Source organism: Ambystoma mexicanum, chromosome 3q (assembly GCF_040938575.1).
Source record: "Ambystoma mexicanum isolate Mex_15411 chromosome 3q, UKY_AmexF1_1, whole genome shotgun sequence".
Classification (NCBI taxonomy): domain Eukaryota; kingdom Metazoa; phylum Chordata; class Amphibia; order Caudata; family Ambystomatidae; genus Ambystoma; species Ambystoma mexicanum.
This window is the reverse complement of record NC_090926.1, coordinates 14348872-14370239: the sequence shown is the minus strand read 5'-3', so window position 1 is coordinate 14370239 and position 21368 is coordinate 14348872. Positions and strand designations below refer to the sequence as shown.

Sequence of the window (21368 nt, the reverse complement as noted above, 5' to 3'; positions counted from 1 at the left end):
CCTCGATCCTGCCTGGTCTACTCGAGCCTTAAGCGAGGCGACATTAGCATTGATGTCGTCTAGTTTTTCATAGAAGGAGGTGAAGTTTTTAGCCATAGATTCCATTAGTAGGGTGAGGTCAGGGGCTCTGACCGCTCGGTGCTGGGTCAAGTCTGGCTTGTCCTGGAGCAATGATGTGCTGGCTGGCTCATCTCGAGGGACCGCTTTAGCGTACTTGTCCATTGTACCTCCTTGGGCCCCCGCCTTGTGTCTGCTTGGCATTATTGCTGTTGTGGGCCCGGTTGCAGTGAGGGCCCACTTATGAGTAGGATGGAGAACTGGGGAAGGCAGGGGCCGGCAGGCTCAACCGTAGTGTCCTTCGGTGGCTGTAGGTGGTTGGGGGCAGTTGGGGGGCCACCACGGATAGCAGAGAGTCAACGGCGGAGCGGCAAAGCTGTGATTGCGAGCGTCCGCAGCCTCCTCATGTGTACAGGTTCCACGGGGGGGCCAGCGGGATCTTTCTCAGGAGGGCGCAGGCAGAGGCGGCGACAATGTCAGCAGGAAAGTGGGCAGACAGTATGGTGAGGGGGCGCTTCCTTATGACAGTACTGGCCCGCAAGGTCGCACACAGCAGGCAGAGGTCTCAACGCCCACCGCTCCAGCCCCCGCACTCCTGGACCGCCGCGGCAGCGGGGCGATAAAATCCTCTGTGTTGTCGGCGCCGGGGAGGCCGCGATGATCTCTGATGCAACAGGTAGCATTCACAGTGTGGCGGCGTCCGCAGCAGGACCTCCACAGCAGGACCTCCAGGCATCCGCCGCAATTCCACAGAGCGGCGGGAAACAGGAGTGGGGAGGGGACCCAGGAGTCAGGCAGGCCAGGCGCGAGGGCCAGATGTTAGGCGACCGCCAGGGCCGGGTGGAATATTAGGCCCAAATCCGACAGGGCTGCCAGCCAGGTCCCAGGTGGGCCGATCGGGTCCAAAATCGCACAAAATGTCCAGTGCAGTGGCAGGAACAGCTCGGGCAGCCGATAGTCCTACACAATGTCGGGAACCGCAGATGGGAGCAGATGAACGCCGAGGCCGCACGGAGCTGAAAGGCTAGGCAGCCATCTTGGGCTGCTCCACAGCGCCCTTAAAATCCTTTTCTTAATGCATTTCTCTTCTACTTTCCTCAAGAACCTCTAAAAGCCATTTACAATTAACTTCACCAGGAAATGCCAAAGACCAACAATTCCCATCCTTTCAAATACACAGAGAATTGTCAGAATCAAAGAAAAGCACATTAAAGAGTGCCAGATTTGAGTTTTTGCCTGAAAGAAGAAATAAAAAAAAGTGAACCAGGTCTGAACCTAAAACCATTAATTTATAGTGCGTTTGGTATGGATGCTCCTGTCTGATGTGTCCTGATTTGTGAGTGAAGCGCTTGGTAACTTCCTCCAAGACTTTCACCCATTCTGGCTTTAACTAGTTGCATCTGCTCACTAATAAAATTAGAGGTGGGTGTTCTGGAGAGGCAATACGTTCTTAACTGCAGAGCTCTTGCACCTAAAATGCTGCAGTCATTTTGTGTGTGTCCTCTAAAAGACAAGCACCTGTTTCAGTGTCTTAAATGTAAATATCAATCATAGAGAGTCCCAGTTTGCAGACAGCAACATGATCTTTACCGGGGGAGGGGCACTGGGGGGTTGGAAGAGGACACAAATATTACACCTTAGCAGGAAGGCCTTTGCTAATATGAGCCAGGCACTGTCCTCCAGAAGGGTCAGAAGATTCCCCCACCCAGCAGCGCTCAGGTTAGTGGACAAATCCTGCAAAAAAGTAAACCAAGCCATGGGTACATTTTGCAGAGGCATGGTTTCTCACATGTGCCACTGCCTGATAAATGTAGATAACGAGGGTCGGATGCACCTATCTGAGGAAGGCATGGACCTATTTGTGTGGAACATTGTGGGGGCATTGGAGCAGCAACAGCGTTAAAGCCAGAGAGGGGCAGCAGGTAGGAGCATTTATCCCCTACTTGGAGACGGTTTGAAAGCGATCAGCCTGATCAGTAGTACAGTCATTGTGTGGAACTGGGAAGGAGTCGCCCCACCCACGAAAAGGTGGTCTATGTATGCTGAGCAGCTAGGGTGCCTTAAGGCAGTGGCCTTCAAACTGGGGGGCCCAAAGTATGATCAGTGGTGGGGGGCTTGAAGGATTATGGTGACTGTTTTTAATAGAAAATATAAGCATTTGTGGCGGGGGGGCAGAAACATAATTTTACTCAAGGGGGGGCTCAGCATTAAAAGGCTTGAAGACCACTGCCTTAAGGGAATAAAGTGACCTCCCACTTTCAAATTGCAAAGCAATGAATGCACTCCTTTCATGCCCAGATCAGAAAACTCCTGCCTTAGTCCTCCAATACCTCCTTGCTCCCCGTTTGGCCCTCTCCCTCTGTCCTGGTGTCCAAAATCTAGACGCTGGTATTACATCTAGGGTCACTGCATCTACTGTTACAGGTGCATCAAATTCTAGGTGCTGCCCTTGACCTCCCCCCAGGATGGAGATCCCACATCAACAAAGACCACCTCTTCGACCCCTCCTCATTTCCGGCCTCTCTGCACCATACCCTCCCCCATAACTCAACCATCGCGGCACATAACCCGCACTCTAGCACTCAACTTCATGAACCCCCCTATATCCCAAATCTGGTCGCAAACCACAGCCCCACACCCCGAACAACGATACACACAAACCCCACCTGCCCACCGCCCTACCATCACTCCACCTCCAACTCTAAGATCAGAGGAGCTCTCTGCGCTCCAAACATCACAAGTCCCCCCTGCACCCACCCAAACACTCCAACATCCATCTGCCTTCTAGCATCTATTGAGAACAACCCCACACTCCCAGTCCATACACCTCCGCGCAATATCAAACTCACTAAGCCAGAAGAGCTCTATGATGCTCCAAACATCACAAGCACCCCCTCCACTACCACACCATCCTTGTGCCCACTGAGGAACTCCCCACCCGCTCACCCTACCTACCATACCGCCCTCTCCTTCCTTGTCAGCCCCTACTCGACCTATGTCCGCAGACCCCTCCTTCATATCCCTTCCCTTCATTGAAAGTAACCCTCTCACCCGACACTCAAAGTGCACATGCATCCAGTCCGCCAACTAACCCTTCTCTGCCAGTATCAACCACCAAGAATGATCCTACCACATCCCCATCTCACCAGGCACCCATGTCCACAGAGCCCTTCCTGCGATGAGCATCACGCAAACCACCTCCCCTCACAAAGTCACATGCATCCTTTTTAATGCCCGCTCCATAGCAAGAAACAGACACAGCATCTTTGACCTTCTATCCTCTGACAATCCTGACATTTTTATCACCGAAACCTGGTTCTCCAACTGTTTTGCACCAGTCGTGCACAAGGCCTTCCCCCCTGGCTACTCGCTTATCGCCCACAATAGACCTTCCAGAGGTGGCACAGTGGCAATCCTCTACAAACGCCATTTCACCGTCTCACTCGCCGAATCCTAGGCTTGCAATGCTTCCTGTGAATCCCTTCAAGTAAAACTCTTGCTACCATCGACATACACCCACAGCTTCCTACTCATCTACAGACCCCCTGGATACAACAGACATTTTGTCAACAATCTATGTGACTCAATAGCTACCATTCAATCACCCATCTCTTACACTCCTGGGAAATTACAATATCTGGTTCGATATGCCCAACAACCCCATGACCCATCCTCTGATCGACAGTCTTGATGCACTCTACCTCTCCCAACATACCATTGGTCCAACTCACTCAGGTGGGCACACCCTGAATGCGATTTTCAGCTCCCATGTCCTCGTCCATCTATCCAGTCCCAAACCGCTTATCTGGACAGATGACTTTGCCATCCCTTTCTCTATCCACACACCAGCCCCTGCTCCTACAGACCCCCCTCCACCACCTTTGGTCACAAATGCTGGAACAGAGTCAAGGTATTCCCCGACCTAGCTGAAACCCTCCTACTCCGTTCCCCAGCAACGCTGTGAAGTGGTAGACCCTTAACCATTGAATCCTCCCTGGCTTAAAGAATCACTAACTACTCTCACCTCCCTCGCGCCCGCAAAAACATGCAAAGGACTGTCCACCAAATGGTTCACACCCCACCTGAGGACATTCAAAAAACAAACTCACTTGAACGCAAATGGCGAGCATCTAAAACAGATCTCAGCAGATCCATGTTCGCCCTTCACCACCGTAATTACAAATCCGAGATCCAAAAGGCCAAGAAAGCTTATTACAATAAACAAATTCTGAACTGTGGCAGCAGCAGCAAAGAACTCCACAAGATCATCTCCGAATTCCTGAAACCTACTTGTACCTCTGCCCAATCCACTCCCACACAATCACTCTGTGACTCCCTCTCGCTACATTTCTACAACACCGTACTTGACAAAATGGCAACCCTTAACACCAAATTTTCACTCATCCCCCTACCCTACACCGACCCCTCTTGATCCCATGGTCCGATGCCCACTTTACCAACCTTCAACGCTTTCAAACCCACCTCCAGAGACCAGTTCCTTGACCTACTATCTGGCAGCAGACCTTCCAGGCCTCCCCTCAACCCCTGCTCTGCCTCTTTTCTTAAATAAATATTATCCTCTACCTGCACAGGAGAACATGCAAGAGTCATACTAAACAACTCCCTCACCTCGGGCATCTTTCCAGAAGACTTTAAAATAGCGCATGTCAAGCCGCTTCTAAAAAAGGTATCCCTCGACCCCAAGAATTAAAAGCCGATCTCCAACACCAGATTTCTCACAAAACTCATTGACGGGACCACATACTCCCAGCTCAACTGCTTTGTACAATCTAACAAACTCCTCAACCCCGCACAATCAGGCTTCAGACCCCGACATGGAACAGAAAGCACTCTGATCTCGATCTGGGATGATCTCAAGGTTGCAGCAGACTGAGGGTTGCGCTGCACTGATTCTCCTCCATCTTTCTGCAGCCTTTGACACCGTTAACCATTCAATCCTCCTTGACAACCTCCACTCCCTAGGAAACCGTGGACCGGCACTCAAATTAATTGCCTCCTTCCTCAGCAACAGGAAACAAATTGCCTTCCTCTCCCCTTTTCTCTCAACTGCACGCACTGTGAACACTGGAGTACCCCAAGGCGCATGCCACTTTTTCTCTCCTTTTTAACCTCCATCTGACCACTCTACCAGGAAACATCCGCGCGTGCGCAGCCTCTCCTGTTACAACTACGCTGTCAATACCCAAATTATCCTAAGAATGCCCAAGACAAGCACCAGCCCACACCCCGACCTTGAAGCTGTTCTTAGTGATATTGACCGCTGGATGACAAGTAAGCACATCCTATTGAACCCTGATAAAACTGAAATCATGGTGTGCGGCAATACTGCCCTTATCCCATAACTGCTCCCATGGCCCCCCTCCCTTGTTCCAGCCCCCCCTTCCTTACAATATAGTCAAAAACCTAGGCTGCACTATGGACTCAGGCCGAACTATCTCCCGTCAGATCAATAATGTTTCAAAATCCTGTCACTACCACCTCAAACTCTTTAGACGCATTTTTCCTTATCTCTCCTGATGCATTTTCCCTTACCTCTCCTACCCCAATAGACTCGCTGCTGTTATGTCTATTGTTATGTTGAGACTGGACTATGTCAACTCCTTATGCCTGAGAGCACCAGCATACCAACTTAAACTCCAAAGAGCCCAAAACGCTGCCACCAAACTCCTCCTCACCCTGGGACACAGAGGCCCTCATTACGACCCTGGCGCAAAGCGAAAAACGATGGCGGTAAACGATTACCGCCATCGTCTTCCGCTAGGGCCGATTACGACCCGTGACCGTAAACTACGGTGTCATTAGCGGCATCCTAGCTAACGCTGCCGCTGACTGCGCCAAGGGCGCGCGCACCCGAACATCCATACCGTACTTAGCGCCATGGCGGAAAGGTACGCGAATGCCGACCCAAGCGGACATGCCCCTAACGCCATCACCCAGCCCGTTAAGTACCTTACCGCAATGATGCTAATTACGCCATCGCGAACCAACCGTAAAGGGCCATGTAAAGTGAATGCAGCTGCCACAGGTGCACAGAAACAGCACAGGTGAAGGCAATACAGACTCAGGAAGTACAAAAAGAGCACACCCCACCCCTTCCCACACCCAGTCACACTCCACAATGATACCAATAGGACTAGCAATGTTGGGGCTGGAGGACCTGATAGCAATGCGAGTGCTACAACAGCAACTACAACAACAACAACAACAACAACAACAACAACAACAGGCTGCACAGAGGAGACGCAGGAGGAGAAGGAGGGCAAGGCAGGCACAGCAAGCCCCACCAGCACAGCCAGTGCCACCACGCAGGCAGCCCCCAATCCCACGCATCAGAGCCAGCCCATTCAACCTCACCGCTGAGCAGATCCACACCCTGTACCGACTGGACCGGGACACCATCACCACCATTGTGGACATGATACACAACGACATCGTCAGCATGATTGAAACACCCACTGCCACCCCCCCCCCCTACTGAAGGTAGTGTCCGTGCTCCACTTCCTGGCCACAGGCACCTACCAGCACACAGTGGGGCACTTGCATGGCATATCACAACCATTATTCTCGCGTACACTGATGCAAGTGCTCGATGCCCTCCTCAAGCACACAGATGACCACATCTCATTACCACGGTCTGCCCAGGAGATTGCCAACACCAAAGTGGGTTTCCATGCACTGGCCGGCATACCTGGTTGCATTGGTGCCATTGACTGCACCCATGTTGAATTGGTGGTCCCACATGCCATGGAGGTACCGTACCACAACCGTAAACATTTCCACTCAATCAACGTGCAAATGGTCTGTGACTCCAACAGGATCATCACACATTGTTGTGCCAGATTCCCCGGATCAACCCATGATTCTATGGTCCTTCGGAACTCCACAATACCACGCTACATGGAGCGACATGCAGGCCCAAGATCCTACCTACTCGGTGAGTCTAATGTCATGAGCATGGAAATGCAAAGTGGGTGTTGAATGACGTACCAATGCATATTTCATCTGGCAGATACAGGGGGGTGATGCATACGTCACATGGGTGCAACTAGCAGTAGCCAGATCATTCCCTGTGGCAGCACTGACGTCAACAGAGTAGTGTACACATCATGCCTGACCTAATCATCCCAACATGTGAATGAAAGTGCATCCCAAAAACGACACAACCATCTGCAAGTGCATTGTGCAAATTGTGACCGCATTGACCCTAAAGAAAACCACCAACATGCACGTCACCATGCACCAACTACTAAAAGGCCTGTCCCCCACAACTGCGCACAAAGGAGGCACATGACAGGCAGGAACATCAATGCACCACTACAAGACCCACAAACTGTCCCCATTGACACCAGTAATGCTCACTGGGGTCATAATGAGCCAGACATCAATGTTGCTATCATGTGAGCTTCAAGCTCACAGGACACGTGCAAGGTCACATGAATGACGGCCTGAACGGACACAGTGGATGGCCACTCACAAGGCAATCGTCCCCCCTGCATTGTGTTTTTGCATGCCAAACAGTACATGAGAGCCATGAACACATACTGGTTGCACAGTGTAAATCCATAACCACAACTCCAATTGGTGCACAGTAACAGTCAGAATCAAGGCATGGTTGTGCGTCATGTTCACATATCAATCTCGTTCCTGACACATTATTTTCTCACATTTTACAGGTGATGTGGGCTATCCCCTGAAGAGGTGGCTCCTCACACCAGTGCGGAACCCATCGAACCAGCATGAGGAGGACTACAACCATGCCCATGCACGTACCCGTGTGGTGATAGAGCATGCTTTTGGCCTACTGAAGGCACGTTTCCGCTGCCTCAGCAGGTCTGGCGGGGCACTCCTGTACCGCCATGAGAAGGTTGCAAAGATCGTCATGGCATGTGTCATGCTACACAATATGTGCTGTGCCTCTGCCCCCTGACGCAAAACCACAACCACCTGATGATGGGGATGATGGTGATGGGGATGGGGCAGCACCTCAGGGAGGCAGCGATGCACAGGAGGGGCATATAATGTGTCACAATGTCATTGACCGATACTTCTAGCACACAAGGCGAGTGTGTAACATATGGATGGCACTTGGGGCACTGTGTGTGTCTGGTATGTCAACACTGTGGACTGTAAAACAATAAAGCACACATACGCAATGAGCAATGTCCACACATTTCGTTTGCGAGAAAAGAAATAGTGTATTGTTCTTCTGAATAGGTATAACAGAACCCCTCCCCCTCCCCCCTGAACACTCCAACACACCCAATTCCCCCCTCCCCCTCCCCCTGAACACTCCAACACACCCAATTCCCCCCTCCCCCTCCCCCTGAACACTCCAACACACCCAATTCCCCCCTCCCCTCCCCCTGAACATTCCAACACACCCAATTCCCCCCTCCCCCTCCCTCCCCCTGAACACTCCAACACACCCAATTCCCCCCTACCCCTGAACACTCCAACACACCCAATTCCCCCCTCCCCCTCCCCCCTGAACACCCTGCAAACATGTCAGTGCCCGTGTTGAAGTGTGTATAGTTTAGCACACTATTGACTGCCCCCTCTCCCGGAACCTGGGCCCCCCCTGCCTGTGCTCCTCAGGGTCCTGGATGACCTGCGGACGGGAGAGGCTTGTGCTGAACTTGCAGCTGAGGATGTACCGGGCTGCTCAGTACGGCATGTGTCCACAATTGTCTGGATGAGCTGGCTCATCATCTGCCGCACTGCAGCAAGTTCGGTGCATATGTCCCTGCTGGCAGTTTGGATGGCAGCCCTGATGCCATCAGCACTCCTCTCCATGGCTGCACTGGCACTTCCACATTCTGCAACATGCTGCGTGAGGAATGTGCCCAGTGCTTCCTGCCTGTTGGCAATCTGCTCCAGCGACAGCTGGAATTCTGGCCCAATGAAGGGTGCCAATGGGGTACCAGTGGGACTACTCCCATCTTCCACAACTCCCACTGGGCTTGGAGTTGCTGGCCATGAATTAGCTGGCGATGGGCCCTGGGTGTCATCTCCATGATGGCTGATTGGGGATAGGTGTGGTGAGTGCAGTTGCGTGTTGTGGTCAAGTCCAGTGTCATCCTCCACATCACTGTCGGAGCAGGCAGCGATGGCTGCAGTCTCCCCAACAGTACTGCTCCCTGCTGACACATTGCCCTCAGTGGGCAACAGTGGGTGTTGTTGGGCTGCAGGCGCAGTCACGACCCCTTCCTCGGGGGACTTTGCTGCCCTGGCCTCTTCAGCCTGGCGTGGTTTCTGCCTGGGTCCAGCAGAGGTGGATGCATGGTTCCCTTCTCCCACTTTCCTGGCCTTCTTGGCTGGGGTGCTGGTGCTGTCGTCCCTGGCAGTGTCCGATTGCGAGCCTGTGGTGGAGCAGAGGAGGGTGACTGTTATTGATGGTTCAGCGGACATTGAGCAGGCATTGTGAAGAGTGTAATGGATAGATGGTGGAGTTAGTAGCCCGTAACATACAGGTTGCCTCCCTTTGGGTTCGGTTTTGCATGCAGGTGTGTGTCTGCCTACTGTACAGTGTACATGCTGCATGTGCGCAGGGTGTGGCTCATCTGCTGATGTGTTGCGTCTGCCACATTGTGATTGTCACGTGCAAGTGTATCAGGGTGTCTTGCAAGGCTGGAAATGAGGCACCTACCTGTGTCTCCAGATGTCGGGGCCCCTCTCTCCATCTCGCCGACACCTTCGATGCACTCAATGCCAATCAGAGAGGCACATGTCTCCTCCCATAGCTGCATCTTCAGTGGGGAGTCTGCTCCCCCGCCAGTTCCCAGGGCCAGGCTACGGTTGGCAGACATAATGCCCCCGACCCTGATCCGCAGGTCGTCCCATCTCTTGCGGCACTGTTTGGAGGTGCGTGGTGTGGTTCCAACAGCACTGACACGTTGTGCCACAAGTTCCCACACCTCCTTTTTGCGGCCTATGGCTGTCCGGGTCATCTCAGTGGAGAAGACAACGTCGGCCTTCTCCTGGAGCGTGTCTGCAAGCATTTGCAGTTCCTCACGACTGAAGCGCTCCTGCCGCTGCCTGTCACATGCCTTCTTGACAACTTTCGGCATGGTTGGCTGAGGAAATGGGTGGGTTATGGGAATGTCAGGGTTTGAGGGTTGGTTGTGGTGTGGTTGGGTAGGATGGCAATGGATTGTGTTTTTTAAGATGGCCGCTGTGCTTTTTCCCGTTCCACCGCGATTACGCTATTTCCGGTTCCGCCTAATTGCGGTCACCGCTAATTACAGTGACCGCTGACTACGGTCGGCGCAATGATGGGTGGCGGTAGGTCACCCTGCGCTGTTAACGAGGCCGGGTAGGGCTGTTTACGGCATGGCGTAGTTTACGTTACCGCCATGGCGTAATGCTCGTGCGCGATGGGTCGTAATATGGCGCTCTTATCGCCATCGGACCATGGCGTTAACGCTCATTACGCCATGGCGGTAATTTCGATCACTTACCACCTGAGTCGTAATGAGGCCCAGAGACCACATCTCCCTCGCTCTCTGCACCGTCCACTGGCTCCCAGTCAGACAAAGGGCCACCTTCAAGACCCTATGCATTACCCATCGAGCAGTGCACAAGACTGGCCCAATGTACCTACAAGAGGAGATAAAGCCCTAACTCCCATCATGCACCCTAAGATCAAGCACTGCCCTCCTTCTAGTGATTCCAACCTCTAATTCTATTAGGATCGGAGAATCCGCCTTTTCAACCTTGCTCCCAACTCTGTGAAACTCACTCACCCCACATATTAGATACACCCAAGACTACATGGCTTTCCGCAAAGCTCTAGAAACCTATATTTTCCATAATGCTGATTACGACAATCTAAGGCTGCTGAGACCTTGCAACCTGCTGACAAATGTTCCAAGAGATACCAAGCAATGACACCACTGAATGCGACTATTAAGTCACTAATGAGTTTACTCTGAATGCAGCAAACGCGTAATTGAAATCCGGAATAGTGGGCTCGTAAGAACAGAACCCGACCCAGACACTCACCTCTCCTATCACTATGCTCACTCTCTACTCTACACCACCACCAACACACAATAAATAGAGCACAGCTAAAACCCTCAATCAATTCGGCGTAGCTGCTCACATACAAGCAATGCTCCATGAACACCTCAACATTCTGCTAGAACGCAGCTATACCCCACGAAAATCGGCTTAGCTGCACACATAAGGGTCCTACACAGGCCTAACGCAGCCTGAACCCAGTCTTGGTGACCAACCTCCAGACTGCACACATTCAACTGATCTCAAATACCACACCTAATGCTAGGATGCAGCTACCATTAGGCAATCGCATCAGCTGCGCACATAATCGGTGCACCCAAGCACCATGTGACACATTACTCTCTCGACTGACCTGGACTACAGTCCCAGAGGGTATTCAACCCACTAGCGCTTTGTGGTCATACCAATGATATAGAGTGCTATATAAATTCCAAAAACCATAACATACACAAGACTGCTGAAAAATCTGGAAAAGCAAGAAAATAGCTCCAAGCTCCACAACATCTAACGAGAATGAACTGGTCCCACCATAAGAAACAAAAAAAATATCACCATAATACACAGTCACCCCAGGTCATCATAAACAATGACCAAAAAGATAGTTTTCAAAATTGACAGGGATCACTAGCCCTAGCAAGCATTCAATTGAGTTTACAGGCAAACTAACTGCTGAGGTCAATTGGTTGGAAAAAACAAACAACTTTGAAGGGGCAATAAATTCACTCCAGGAACCTCATCAACCTATATAGAGAATGTGACATAAGTATAACTAGAACATGCAGTAATCCTGAGTCCTTGAAACTTACATTTGTATATATTAAATCATGTAGCGATTTCATCAAATTGTTGAACAAACTAAATGTAGAGTACAGAACGAGTCATGGGTGAATTAGAACGCTGTCCCCCGCACATAAAGGCTGACACAAGTTGCCCTACTGTGAACCGAAAAGGCAATGGAAAACAGGGGTAGACAAGCCCTCTATGTGTTCTTTAAAATAAATGCTGTAAAAAGCTCTGCCTCTTCTAGCAGTGACAAAATTATATTCAAAAGCATCACACTACAAAATGACCTTCTTTTAATGCCAGACAATTTGCTTTTTTAGGTGGGTGAGGGGTTCAAGACTCTAAAGCAAATTCACTTGCTGGACAATTAATGGATACCACTTTCTTGTGTGTGTTGGTGCTCAATGGCTTAAGTGAAAGCAATGATCAGGTTGCAAGCATTGTTAAGAGAAATACATAGATGGGGAGCATCTGTCCACTGTTTCGTTACAGGAGCCTTTTTCTCTCCCTTCTTAATGATAGCTTGGATGGCCAATATCTGCAACTCTTCTCTGTGCGCAGAATCACAACAGCAAATCAAATTGGAGCTTTTGTAAAGTAAAGCCCAAAGCGCCCTGTGCCACCAGAAGCAGGAATGCAGGAATCAAAGAATGCATTCATTAAGGCATTTCAACCATCCCCAGCCTGAAACTACACCAGGCAGTGTGTGCAGCACAACCTGTGTTGCACAGTGGCTCAAACAGCCTGCCGCACACTTCAAAACGTAGCCAGCCTCCATGTCAGCCAAACAAAACTTTGCCACTTGGCAACCTGCTCCAGAATTAAGCAATATTAAAGATGCTGCAAAAGTCGCACACGCTTCACACGAGCCACACATCAACAATCCCCACACAATGGAAATCTATGCCAGCGGGCGTCTGTGCACCGCATGCAGCTGTCTGGGCAACTTTGAAAATTACAAGCAGTGTGCCCTTTATTTACAATAGACACATTCTCACAGGGGCTATGCAACACTGCAATGTTCTTAAGCAGATGACTGAGTCAAATCTTGAATATCGCTGGGCCTGTGCAACTCTTTCCTTCATAGTAAAGCACTGGAATGATTGCTTGAACCCACTGAAGGTGTGGTCATGTGTATGAGTTGTATATGCACCGTACCATTCACAAAGCAACGTTGCACACAAGGGCACAGCAAGCACGTGGATAATGGACCACTTCAAAAAGCAACCAGGGATCTTGCAAGGATTTGTTTAGTACATTAAGCTACTGCTGTTCAAGTCCACACGTGCACTGTCCCCTAGGGACCACGGAGGGTCTAAGTGCTCTTCCAAACTAGCAATCAAAATATATGTTAACATATAGCGGTGCCAGTAAGATAGCAATAAGGTTACCCCCTGCTGGTGTAGAATGGTGCCCCAAATGGAGGTGTGGGTACCAAACACCAAATTCTTTAAAAAATCATTGCTTGCAGTAACTCAAATTAGATTAGAGGGCAAATATTTGTAAACACAGCATTCTAAATGTTTTGCTACAGAGAACTTGACTAAAAGTAGTGTTGGGTATTTATTTCCTACAGTAACATTTGACATGTAATAATTTGTTTCTTAAGTACAACAACTTGATTAAAATCAATGCAGTCACTTGCAAGTTGGACAGTGGCATACTGGAGAACTAGTGTGAAGGATGGGCCTTTGTTTCAGCAGCCAGCCTGTCACTATTGGGTTCAATTTTTGCAATAGCCAACCATGTTTTCTTCCAGCTTTGACCGATATTTAGTTTTTATGGCTGCAAGGGCTGAGAATCCAATCTCGCAAAGTTACGAGGCACTGAAAAGTAACACATTTGGATAAAGTTGGAAACTCTACATTTTGCCAAAATCCACCCAAAGATAATTTTTTGAATTGGCTCTCCAGTAGGCGGTCACTCTGAAGCTCCATTAGTTCCTCCTGGAGTTGTATTGGTAGGTGAGCACCTACATCTGCTAGGAAAGACTGAACCACTCAGGCATTAATACAATTGTCCTCTGGAAAGTACTTTGAGACTAGTTCTGAGATGGTTTCCTATTAGTTCAGCAACACATAAAAGATCATACTCCATCTCCTCAAGAGCATCTACTAACAATGTAAAAGCATCGGAATGCAGACATCAACCCTCCTCCTCCTCCTAAGCTCCAGCTTCTTCTTGAATGCTGATATTTTTCCGTTCATAGCCAATGATATGGTTTCTTTTCTGTGCCTTGCAGGGAGAGGTTTAGAAAATGTAGCTTTTCAAAGAGGTCGCCATAGTAAGCTAACAGTACATGTCAGTGTGAATCACACAGAGGCTCTTCTTTCGTCTGGTCTAAACCCAAGAGAAAGTGTCTCACTTCCGACCCCCCCCCCCCCCGAGTTCCTAAACGTGATTTAAAACCTTTCCCCTGGAAAGTCACCTGACCTCTGTGTGAAACAACAAAGCATCATGTTCAGCTCCCATTTCTGCACATAACGTGGCGAACAGACAGGCTCTTGTACAGTGTATCTTAATAAAATGTACAATCTTTACAAGAGAAGTCAGCACCTCTGAGAGTTGATTCCCCATAATGCACACAGGCAAAGCTTCCCGGGGGATCACGCAGTGTGTCCACAATATATCTGGAGCTACTGCCAACACTTGCTTTTAACCCAGCTCTAGCACCACACATTGAAGGAGCACCATCCATGCAAATACCAACACATGCCTCCCACTTTAGACAGTGGGAATTTAGGAAGTAGTTAATGTCAGACTACGGATGCAGTTGCTTTGCCCTGAATTGGTTTACAAAATAATTCTCCAATATTTATTATCCAAGGTAGTACCTCACAAAAAGAATCAAATGTGCTTCAGAGGACAGGTCAGTGATGCAGAAGAAAATTATGGTGTCAGACATAGGTATACTTTTGCATTTCTCTGTTGCACCGTCACTAAGCATTACCCGATTGACAGCGAGAATTGTTGGCAGAATTACTTTCTCTGCATCTGTATAGGGCTTGTTGTTTTTGCCCATGATAATGTCGTAAGAAGCTTCCAAAGCATTTTCAGGTACTAGGCCACATTTTTAACAGCGTCTTTTTGCTTTTGTATGGCTTGCAGTTGCTGTACAAACAAATCCCTGGTCTTTTCTTGTTAAATAGGCATGTTTTGTTTCTAAATGCCGCCTTAATTTTGTTGGCTGCAGGCTTGTTAATGTAGCACCACAAACCACACACTGCAGCTTAACTTGTCCAGCAACTGCGATCCATGTGAACCCAAAGTCCAAATAAGAAACATCATATTTCCATGTTTTTGCATTTCTTTTGTCTGTTTCCACCTCTCCTGCTTTTCATTTAAAATTACTACCATCTTTGGATACTAGGAAACAATCCAGTTCTATGTGATATTTCTGCATTTTAAAGCCCAAACACAAAAAAGTCCAATTATTTTTGCTGTTTTTGTATGCGGAAATATCACATACTGCCCTCCTCCTTCCACACCCGCTCATTAACTCATTAAACGGGGAGGGAGGGGTGATCCCCCCACCGAACCCCCGATTTATCCGTCGTCCACCCCCATCAACAGGCGCATCCTACCCACATACACTTACACACGCACACACATAAAGTCCAAAACTCACTTCTGCCTCCTGCAACCACTCCGCTGGGGCTCACAGCACCTCTCAGCCCCTGCGCGCACTTTCGTGTGCGGCAGGGGTTTGACAAGTATGATAGTTCGATTTAAAAAGACCGCTATGAGTGGTCATGGAGCGGTCTTTCTAAATCGACCACCTCCCCATTAGTACAGTGAAAATGATCTTTTCACTTAGTACAAACAATCCATCTAAAAAAGAAGCCTTAATCTGTGAAAACATTACAAACCCCCCACTTTAATTTAGATCACTTTCGTTTTTAAAAACCATTTCAAGTTTTCAAAAATTAAAAATGCTTCAAACGATTTAAAATGGCAAACACCACATGCAAAGTATTAAAACGAACCATGTGAAAAGGCTGGGGAAAAAAATATATATTTATTTAAATGTCCGCAAAAGAAACCATGTGAACAGCTTAGGGGAAAACAACTCAGCAAAAATGGGTCAGAAATACTGGTGGGATAAAAATAAAAACACCACATTGATACAAGTCTCAGAAGACTCTCTGTTCAGATCATGAAGTTCTAGCTTGAATTTAGTGTGGTACTGGACTAGGCCAGATTGGTGGCGAAAAACCACACCTGGATGCACATTGCACAGGGCCGATACAAAACTTCTGCACTTCTACTCAACCAATGGTACAAAAGAAGTCCTTACCTGCCTTGCGTGACTGGGTGAAGTGGGACACAGATGGTTAGGTTGACACATTGGTGCTTGGAGCGATGCTGCTGCAATGAAAATAAAACATTTAGCCAAGGATAAATGGGTCTACCTGAGACTTCAAAATTAAGATCAGATGAGCAGGGGTTAAAACCAGCTCTTGGGTGTTAGGCATCAACTAGTAAGCAGGACGTAACGCTGGGAACCCAGGAGTGAGTACACAGTGCACTGTAAATGCAACTCACACATGAGAGCTGAACTTTCAGTACCGCCCCAAATTGGACATGAGAAAGGAACAGCCTCAAAAATAGGTTCGAAATTCCAGATTGCAACTACTAACTATATACCTTTAAAATAGCCCCACCATCACCCACAGCAAAACACAGTTGTTTTTAAAAAAGGCATTCTTACCATCGGCAAGTCCTACTACAGATTTCAGGATTTTTTATGGTGCCATCACTGCTGGGGACGTTGCTGTCCAAGATGGGATGATAGAGCCAATTTCTGTTCCTGCAATTGAAAAGTACAATAAAAAATATTATATACGTACCAGATTGACCATGTCAATAATTGCGCACTACACTCTGCCAGTCGGCACACATCCTCCCCCGCACACAAAAGGGACCTAGGGTGCTGTGTCCTACCAGGAAATCTCCAAAGTTACCTATAGGCCAGTGCACCCCAGCTGGCAGAGAGAACAGAGAGCAGTCAGAGGACATACCTGAAAACGTGACTTGTACTCAGAGACACAAAACATAATAGAGCAAGAAGAAGAGCATCAGCTGGTTATATTTTACCCTTCCTATTCCCTGCCTAAAATAGTTGAGAAGTCCAACCTGCTGGCATTGAAATCATTAATTTACATATCTTATGTAGAATCCGACACAGTAGTTCTTAACTCACTGAGCTAAGTTTCGGAAACATCAAGTAATCGCCATGTAGCTTTTACTGCAGTTCGGTGACAGCGCTGACATAGCAGCAGACTGCCGCGGCTGCCATGCCAGACACGAGGGCCCCTGGCTTCTCTGCAACATATGGTGCCCCATGCAGGCGAATGCCTGGCACCCACAACTGGAAGATATACATGAATTCCACTTTAAATCACTTCTACAGCATCAGTGCACCCAAAGTACTGTTGCTAATGCAGTGATTTTAGTACATCAAGGGATGCATAGACTCGCTCTATAGTAGATGGCTACCGGGGTAGCTCAGGAGGTTGACAGACCGTTGCTGAGACGTTATATATGCTAAATATAATTGTGTATTGATATAATGTTGTTTCTTTTAATGTGTTTAAGGTTGAATTTAACCAAAGCAATAAAAACAAAAAATATATGCAAAACCTGTTATTCAAATGACTTTTTACAATTACTTTAAAAAAAGGAAGTGCTATAAAATGTGTGGCCAAGGGATGGTTGGGCAACGGGTTGAGTTATTTCTGCCTCTGTAGTGAAAACCAAAAGTTGGCAGCCATGAACCCAGTTTAATTTCATAATAACTGCTGTCAGCACAATGGAAGCATTTATTTGTGATTCACCAGTTTGATAAACACAACGGGCCTCATAGGGACCCTGGCGGACCCGTAATGAACGGTGCCGGTCCAAGACCAGCACTGTTCATTACGAGATGCCCTATCACGAGGAATGCTGTGGGACCCGCTAAGGAACGCCTGGTCAGACCAGGCGTCCTTGGCGAGTCCCGCTAGCAGTCCAGGATGCTGACAACGGGCCTGTCATTAACAGGCCCGTTGTCAGCATCCTCCCCATTCCCATTGAGCCCTATGGGGCTCGAATGGGAATGGGGAATGGTTTTTACCAGAGCCCAGAAAAGGGCAATAACCGGGTCCGCCAAGGTCGGCATAACCCGGTTATTACCCTTTTCTGGGACCCGGTAACAAATCATTACCGGCAGCAGCCGTGCACTTAATAAGGGCATGGCTAGCGCCAGGGTCCTAATGAGGCCCAACATCTTTACAAATATAACTTGTGACAAAACACAAAGCAAGGGGCACACAAATTAGAGAGTATTGATCTGGTGCTCTGACAAAACAATAAAAACATAAAATAAAAACATCTCTAAGAAAACTAGTGAACGCAAGTTTCGGCAGCCTTTTGGAGTTTGGAAATGACCTTTTTCTTATTAACGTGTAAAATGCACATTTGAACAAAAATAATGTGCCTAGCATGTAGAATGCCTGCTTTCAACAGTGATCCTCCCCCCTTCCCGCCACAGTGATGTTCATGGCCCATTGATATCCGTGGTGTCCCTTTCAGGACAGAAGAAAACAAACAGAATGAGCAATCAGAGCCAGGAAATGCACAAGTGACAGCTGGGCAGAGGAGGACCACGAAGATAAGGTCATTGAGCCCCCAGCTCCCCTATCTGAAGCTGGGGGCTTGGTAAAGCCTGGTTATGGCTGAGGCAGGCCGGGTTCCGAGATCCAGCCAGATATCTGATGCAGGATCTCGGGCCCGGCCAGAGCCGTCCCATGGGCCAGAGGCAGGGGGGGCGGTGTTGTATGATATTCGGCTCCCCCACGGGAGATTGCTGGAGCGCAAGCAATCTGCTGTGGGGGAGCCGGCATTCAACACTGGCAATCCGTGCTTCCGTCCCCGCTCGCCTCCTCTGCCACGTGGCCCCCAAGGGACCAACATTGCAGTGACCCAGCCCTCCTGCTTGCCTCCTTTCCCCACAAGTTCGCCTTGGTGGGTCCAAAGGGGGAGAGGGAAGCAGAGGGACTGGCAAAAGCCTGAAACACTTGCTTCCCGGCACCCCCTCCAACTGTGGTGTGGGGGGCTGAGCCGAGAAGCTGCATCCCTTACCAGGCAAGAAGACGTTGGCAGCACCAGCAGGAAGCAACAGCGCAGCGTGGACGCGCAATCCAAATGCAGGAAAGCGCCCGTCCAGGCTGTATTTATTTCCTGTTTCGTGGCCACGTCGCACTGACTGGGCATGTGCATGGGGGGCCAGTGGCTTGCCATGCACGGTTAAGAGAGGCAAAAAGAAGTATTTTCGCTTTTCTCACTGTCCTGGATCACACGCCCCACAGATTGAAGACCTCTGCCTACTGTATGGCTATTTTAAGGCAAAATACTCAGGGGGTAATTCATAGATTTCAGTGCAGAAGCAGCCCACGTGAGCAGCGCAAAGAGGGAGCGTGCGCCAGCCGTGTGCGCTAAACAGCATTCTGGCGCACCGCGTATTCATGGATTTTCCAAGCCATTTTGAGCCCTGGCACAGCGAACATCCCGCAGCGCTAGTTACGCACCCAAGAATGCCCCTTGCGCAAGGAAAAGCCATTGAAATACCCGATACGGCGCAAAGGGCCGCGCTAACCCTGGACCAGTTTACAGGGCCGCTACACTGTAATTGCGTGAAAATACTACGCGTACCCCGCTCACGGCAGCCAAACTGCGTGAAAATGTACTTGCACACCCCTCAGAATACGCGTACCTCACTCGCGCCAGGTAAATTGCATTGAAAAAGTACCCCCTGTGGTGTGGGCTGCCTGTGGGGCATGCCCAGGGTGGATGGGCTGCCTGCGGGGCATGGGGAGGGTGAATGGGCTACCTGTGGGGCATGCCCAGGGTGGATGGGGTGCCTGCGTGTATTCCGGGGGTACGTGGGGAGTTACACGTGATAGGCCTTGCACGAGCGGGGTACGTGTATTTTGGGGGTGCGCGGGGAGTTTTACACGTGATTTCGCTAGCGCCAGAGGGGTACGTGTATTTCAGGAGTGCGTGGGGTGTTTCACACGCGATAGGCCTGGTCCGAGCGGGGTACGTGTATTCCGGGGGTACGCAGGGATTTTCACACGCGATAGGACTTGCGCGAGCGGGGGACGTGTATTTCGGGGGTGCGTGGGGAATATCACACGCGATATGCCTGGTGCCAGCGGGGTACATGTATTTCGGGGGTGCGCGGGGAGTTTCAGACGCGATAGTCCTGGCGCGAGTGGAATACGTGTATTTTGGGAGTGCGCGGGGAGATACACACGCAATATGCCTGGTGCGAGTGGGGTACATGTATTTCGGGGGTGCGATTTCGCTAGTGCCAGCCGGGTACGCATATTTCAGGGGTGCGCGGGAAGTTTCACACGCGATAGGCCTGGCGCGAGCGGGTTAGGTGTATTTCGGGGGTGCGCTGGGAGTTTTACAGGCGATTTTGCGAGCGCCAATGGGGTACGTGTATTTCGGGGGTGCACGGGGAGTATCACACGCGATTTTGCTAGCGCAAGCGGGGTATGTGTATTTCGGGGGGTTGTGCAGGGAGTTTTACAGGCGATTTATCTAGCGCCAGCGGGGTACGAGTATTTCAGGGGGTGCGCAGGGAGTATCACACACAATTTCACTGGCGCCAGGGGGGTACGTGTATTTCGGAGGTGCATGGGGAGTTTTACATGCAATTTGGCATTGTGGGCCATTCCGGGTGTGCCCTTTCCCCCCCTCCCCATGCCCTGCACCCACCCACCATTGGCAGGCACCTGCCAGCAGGCCCTGATTCATGTCGCCCACCCACTCACCCACCCACATTGACGGGCAGCTGCCAGCAGGCCCTGACTCATGTCCCCCACCCACCCACCCACCTGCTGGACCTCCGACTCCCACTCACCATTGACAGGCACCTGCCAGCAGGCCCAGACTCATGTCCCCCGGTAACCCACCCACCATATACGGACACCCTCCAGCAGGCCCCGACTCATGTCCCCCACCCACCCACCATTGACGGGCACCTACCAGCAGGACCCGACTCATGTCCCCCACCCATCCACCCACCCACCATTGACGGGCACCTGCCAGCAGGCCCCGACTCATGTACAACTCACCATTGACGGGCACCTGCCCGCCAAACACCATGTACTAACAAAACAGACCCATGGGCCTAATGCCAACACAAACCCACTCCCAAATTACCCATGCCATGAGAGCCTCAAAAGCACCACCATGGCCATGCATAAATGTACAACAGAGCCACACAGTGGCAACACATGACTGAGGCAATGCTCACTGAGACATGCACAAAACCAATGAGAGTACACAACACCAATAATGAAGATATATGATATGTATTAAAATACGTAATGAAAAAACATAATGAAATATCAAACTTGTAAATTAAGAAATTATGAAATGCAAAAAAAAAAATCCAATGTAAAACAAAAATCCACAAGAGGAAAAAAGGAAAGTGG

General features: G+C 49.7%; 1 long non-coding RNA gene across 1 annotated transcript in view; it reads right to left on the bottom strand.

Moving 5' to 3' along the window:
• Positions 1-21368, bottom strand: part of LOC138582017 (uncharacterized) — a 179878-nt gene that overhangs the window by 123264 nt on the left and 35246 nt on the right. Inside the window, exons 2-3 of the long non-coding RNA XR_011304929.1 lie at positions 16592-16690; positions 16178-16248 (exon numbers count right to left, since the gene is read on the bottom strand). This is a non-coding gene — a long non-coding RNA (uncharacterized lncRNA). The remainder of the gene's footprint in view (positions 1-16177; positions 16249-16591; positions 16691-21368) is intronic.